The sequence below is a fragment of the Thalassophryne amazonica genome, chromosome 1, assembly GCF_902500255.1.
Source record: "Thalassophryne amazonica chromosome 1, fThaAma1.1, whole genome shotgun sequence".
Taxonomy (NCBI): Eukaryota; Metazoa; Chordata; class Actinopteri; order Batrachoidiformes; family Batrachoididae; genus Thalassophryne; species Thalassophryne amazonica.
The window spans coordinates 73,973,871-73,980,462 of NC_047103.1; positions in this window are offsets into that span (position 1 = coordinate 73,973,871).

Here is a 6,592-nt window from a genome sequence, read left to right on the forward strand (position 1 = left end):
ACAGAGCAGCGCCTGCAATGATTCAAAATGCATACATTTTTTAAAAATAAATGAAACAAAAATTTAAAATAGAATTAACTTTTCAGTTTTCTTCATAAAAACATCTAAACTTAGATCAATGTGAACAAATAAACACGTATAAGTCATGAATCTGTCTCCGGGTCATAGGTCGTTATATCCCATGATGCCACGCGCTCATAGGATCCCGCCATTTCAAAACGAGGCCGATCTTGGAGAAAGACCGCGTCACTTTTATCTGTTTCCTTTATTTCACATTTACGCTTGTATAATGGTGAAATACGCCCTTTTTGAGTTTTTTGAGGAAGATGCCGTTGAAGTAGGCGAATTCAAGTGGATTGTTGGCCACAAACAGATTGCAGAGTCTACAATTGGAAGTAAAACAGAGGTATGGATTGTGTGTTACGTGTGATCGCCTCGGACATCACACAATAAGAGAATGGAGTTCCGAGTGCGCGCTTGGGCTCCGGGTTGTACCAGCCAACCAGGAGTTATCCTGAACGGCAGTTCTATATTATACCATCTGAGAAATACAGGAGTGAGAAATGGCTCGCTACAATCGTCAGGGGGGCTGTAAACACCGATGGGAGTATCAACAAAAGGAAACAATGGACTCCCAAGTCCGGTCCTGCTGTGTTCTGCCCATTTCATCTCGTAAATACTTTTTGTGTTAATATTCGATTTCAGTTTTAAATCGATTCAACAATGCTTCACGATTGACGAACAGCGTTTGTTTATACCGAGCTGCCTACCAGATGTTCAACTCGCACATGTGCACTCCGAACTCCAATCTCGCTTATTTCGACCAGCATTTTGAAGGTGAATCTAAGACCTGCTTCAACACTAGTTCTGGACTAGGAAACTCATTTTACCATTGAATAAAACATGCTCAATTTGTTTGCAATGCTCGCCCTATTTATGCAAGGACACCCTCCCTCCATTGTGTCATGTACAAGTTCATTTGTCCTGTTGATTGGTTGTTTGCTAACAGCACAAAAGATGAAATTCATGTTTTGTAATAACCAGGCACTTTTTATCTACAGCATAATTAAATTCCATAGTGTTCATTTCTACTTTCCTATGAGTTCCATTACAAAATATAATCGCATTATGTTACCCCTAAGGTACAATGTGTGACTACACAGACCTCAGCAATAAATTAATTTAAAATGCCCCAAATTATATATGTAATATTTTGTCACATTGTGTTTCTTTTTCCTCAGGTTATTGTTAAATGGCCTTTAAACAAGAATTTGATGAAGAAACTTGGGAAAGAAGAGATCCACTTGAAGAGTTACCAGGCAAAAAACTGCTGCACATACATTTTGAAAACTGGCGGTGAGTTAAGTATTTTCACAATATATGACCACAATGGGTGGTTCTAGTTTCCTTACAAGCTTATGTATTATTTAGGGGGCATCATATTCTTTTTGGCCTTATTTAGGGATAACATGCTCCAGGAATAAATGGTAACAGAAAATAAATAATAATACAGTAATGACAAAGCTGCAGTAACCCCCAACAACCATATATTTTTATAAAGCTTAAATACTCTTCTATTAAATCAAATAATTATAAAATTAAAAAATAGACTGCTAACATTTATTTTTTAATTAATAAAAATCATGATTTTTATCCTATAAATTAGAAAATACTGTTATCTAAGCCGAACTTAGAAATTCTGAGACACCATTTTGAAGCCATTTACACGGGGATCTTTTTGCTACAAAATCCATCCAAATCCATTGAGCAATTGAAATGGTCAAACTGAGATAATTGCTAATTTGCATATCAACAAGGTCATTGACCTTATTACTATTATTGCAAGTTTAAATGCCCATATTATATAGAATCAGTGTATCTTAGATGTTTAAATGGCTATGTGTATGTTTTGATTATGGTAAACTATTAGATATATTTACACACCTGAAAGATTGCTTATGCAAATAGTATGCAAATTGGTCTGAAAAAATGAATCATTTTTGACATTTTCAACTCAGTATGTTACACTTAGGTTGAAATTTTCACAGAAGTAATGGGCCTTTCACACTGGACATGTCAGAGGCATCACGAATCGGTCTAAAAAGCATTATTGTCAATGAGACGCATTGCTTTTTAGAGACGTAAGAAGCGTCACGCCAAAAGCTAAAGCGACGCTTCTGACGGGAGTGCACATTGCCGCTTGTCGACAGGCGGACGCGGTCAAAGTTCAACCCAGTCCAACTTTTTGACACTGAGCTGTGACATAGCCAAAACACGGAAAACTAGTGTTAGAAACCGCTGATCTCTACATAAGAGATCGGCGCAGAAACCACTGATCTGTACAAAACAGAAACGTGTCACAGGACTGCTCAGTTATAGAGCAGTTTTCTGAAGAAACATGGTGATCGCTGAACTTTTTTCAGGTTGTGGAAACAGCCAAAGTGTGATGTAGCAATCTCCACCCCCTTGCCGCTTCCGAAGCGTTAAAGCGTTGGTAGGCGTTACCTGAAGCTTATGAAGTGTCCAGTGTGAAATACCCTTGAGAGGTATATATTTAGATTTTAAACATGCAAAATAATACATCTGGTGAAAATAATTAAATATCACATCCTAATACCTTACAGAATTAACATTCATGTACCTTCTATTTCAGATGATCTTCCAAGCTTGCGCCAAGCAGCAAATAAGTATGCAAAGAATACAAATGTATGTTTGCAGACACCAAACCAGAAAAGGGTGCGAGTGAAAAACCCAAGGTTTGATTCATCCTCAGAAGATGAAGATGATCGTCCATTATTGCAGGTACCGTTTTCTATATTTGCTTCTTGAATCATCAGTGATCTGTAAATGTCCTCCCTGAAATAGACACCCTCATTGTATCTGACACAAAACAAACAATACTTGTGCCTATTTGAGGCAATTTATCAACATGGTATTTAAATTTACATGCTTTCATGTCCTGCAAATTTCACCATTATCTCGATTGAGAAACTGAAAATAAGTTCACAGCATTTGTGCAGTTTTTGTAAAAGAAATACTACTTCTGGAATTTGATGGTGATTTTGACAGCGTATGCCATCCAGTAACATTGCTCTCTTAATGGCAGTTTAGGGATTGTTTTCTTCATGAATGCACTATGATAGTGTCTGTGTATGTCCTTGTCATGTGTGGATTTCACTTTGTTAATGCTGCAATATAATTTTGTCTCTGTAGATTAATAAGAAAAAGAAAGTGGTTTCAAAGAACAATGATGAAGAAGAACTGGCAAGAGCTATAGAGAAGGAAATGAAAGAGAAGGTATGTATAAAGTAACATTATGATTATTTCCAAGGAATCGTATAATAGTATATAGAGATAAATTACATTAACTGGCATGCTTTACATACACATCATATTAAACTGTTCTTTTTACCACACATGTACAGACCACAGCGGCTTCACAAGAAGAAGAATGTATTTTGAGTCCTGAGGTAAGCTACATCTACAATTCTTATTGTTCTTTGCTTGCTTTATTTGTAATCGCAACTCTTTGTTTAATTTCAGTAGGGTTAAATTAATCATGATTATTATTCTGTTACAGAGTGAAGATGATGATGATGAAGTAATGGACAAGGACATGGAGATTGCAAGAAGTGTGATACCACTGATTAAAGCCTTCCCCTAATGTTCAATATTTCATCCAATACAAAGTTAAATTGTCACTGTTTGTGTATTGTTTATTTGTGAAATAAATGTTATATTTAAATGTTTAATTGTTCCTATTATCCTTTGTATATTTTATGGCATAATGACTTGTAGGTTCTTATAGAGAGCCTATAGGTTAATCTATAGGTTACATAGAAATCCTATAGGCTATCGTATAAGCTCCTATAGGTTGATCTATAGGTTTAGATAGAAATCCTATAGGCTATCGTATAAGCTCCTATAGGTTGATCTATAGGTTCTGATAGAAATCCTATAGGTTATTGTATAGGTTCTTATAGGGGCCCTATAGGTTGTTCTATAGGTTTTGATAGAAATTCTATGGGTTGGTGTATAGGTTCTTATAGAATTCCTATAGGTTGGCCTATGGGTTCTTATGGGGGCCCTACGGGATCCAATAGAAATGCTATGGGTTGGCCTATAGGTTCCTATAGAGATCCTATGGGTTGGCCTATAGGTTCTTATAGCTGGCCCTATAGGACCGCCTATGGGATCCTATAGGTGAAACGTCCCAATTGCCTATAGGCACTTATAGGTTTTTCTGTAGAAGCCTATAGGTTGCTCAATAGGCTTGTCTATGGAAATTCTATAGACTAGCCTATAGCAACCTATAGGCCATGCCTATAGAATTTCCTATAGATTTCCTATAGATTTTTTTTGTAAGGGAATTGAACTAATGACCAGCGGGTTGGACGACCTGGTTAACAGAAGTAGACGGGACATTTGCCTTATCAATCTGAAAGAGGGCACAGAAGGAGCTAACCCACTGGAGTTTTTTTGAAGCCTGGCTCCCCTCATTTTTCAGTCTGGATAAGGGCACGGGAAATAGAGCTGCGCCCCGCATTAAGATAGACCGCGCACACCGAGGCTCTGGCAGACAAGGCACGCATCCACACCCGGTTATCATCAAGCTTAACAAATCCAGAGACAAGCAGCGCATCATGGCAGCAGTGAGAGCAGCAACAGAGCTTAAACATGATGGGCAACGCATCTTCATTCATCAGGATTTGTCCGCAGCAGGACGGGGGGAAGAGACGAGCCTTCAACGACGCATGCCGTGCTCTTACTGGAAAGAGCATACGCTTCATCATGCGTTATCCCGCCACACTCGCCTTCAAACACAATGGTACTACGCACGAGTTCTCCTCGCCAACGGATGCACAGGATTTCATCAACGCTTTAGAATGAAAAGTTCACCGTCAAGAAAACTGTTTCACGTAAGTATACTGTATTCATGGTCACATATCGAGGACAAAGCCTGAAGAAAAATGACAATTTAAGTACTTATTGTTCACAAATAATTTTGTAGTCAGAATAATTATATTGGTGGGAACAGAGTAGGACTTTTGTTTCCTGTAGAGTGGAGACTTCTTTTGGCAGCACTCGGGATTTTTTTTCCCATTTTTTGAGTGTTTCTTTTTGTTTGAATCATTCTCAAGAATGTACCTTTCTTCTTTTGCACATTTTGTTGGTTTGTGTGTAATAGTTCTTTTACCATCTATGTTTGATGGTTTTGTTCATGCCAGCACAGCTAGTCAAAGGGTCAATAACTATTGTATTGTGTTACTTACTTAAAATCTTTGAGTGTGGCTAATGAGTAACACTAAAATTCTGACGCTAAATGTCAAGGGAATTAATCATGTCATAAAAAGGCGCAAAATACTTTCCATGCTTAAAAAAGACAAGGTAATGATTGCATTATTACAGGAAACCCACCTAACTGACTTTGAACATTTAAAACTAAAGCGGGACTGGGTGGGACAGATTTTCTATTCTTCGTTTAACTCAAAGAGTCGAGGAGTGGCAATACTTATTCATAAAATCTTACCTTTCACAGTGGATAAAATTATTAAAGATGAGGAAGGACGTTTTGTGGTAATTACAGGGGTTTTATATGGGGAACAAATTTTACTTGGCAGTGTTTATGCCCCAAATACATATGATGGCACATTCTATTCTACAATTCTGTCAAAAATTTCATCTATATGTCCTCTTCATGTTTTAATTGGTGGTGATTTTAATTGTGGTCTTTCTTACTGCTCCAACTACCACCCACCTAAAAGTCAACCACTTTCTAAAATGGTAAAAGCTACATCTGACCTGTGTGCTGATCTCTGCCTCTTCGATGCTTGGAGGATTTGCAATCCAAATGTTAGGGATTTTACCTTTTTTTTCTCATCCTCATCAGTCTTTCTCTAGAATTGATTTCTTGTTTGTCTCTAGATCTATTCTTGATAGGACCCAGTTTGTTATGTGTCGACGCGGGTTGAGGAGCGGACCTGCGTCAGACGGAACCCAGCGCTACAAATAACCAGAAAAGCGGTTCCAAAAACAATATATTTATTTCACCCACTGGTGCATAAAAAGTGTAAAAACAGAAATAGCGTCCTTCTGGTGGAGTGAAGGCTGGCACGCTCTCCAACGCCCAAAAGGATCGAAGCCCGGTGCTCCTGGACCCACTACCACCGCCAAACACCCCCCAGGTGGACACGACAAACCGATTCTCTGCGAAGCATAGAAGAGGTGAGGTAAGTTAGCAGTTACAACTAATATCCTTCAAAAGACACACGCTATCAGCAACACATTCAGGTCTGTATTTTAAGCTTTATGCAAATGAGCAGCTTCTCACAACAGGTGGAGGACCACTTGTCCGCATGCCACAGCAGTGAGAAGCGAGCTGCACAATCCTCATCACAATTCAAGTTTACTGCGTAACAAAATACCAAGTTACTATCAACAATTAGTCAAACACTTAATCACCTTTGATGTGTGCTGACAGCATGTGTCCCTCACCCTTCCTTGCTTCACGGGCTCGATGTGTCAAACCCAGGCGCGGTCCTCAGCGTCTCACAAACGAACATCACAAGGTCGAGTTCCCGGCAGTTCTGCT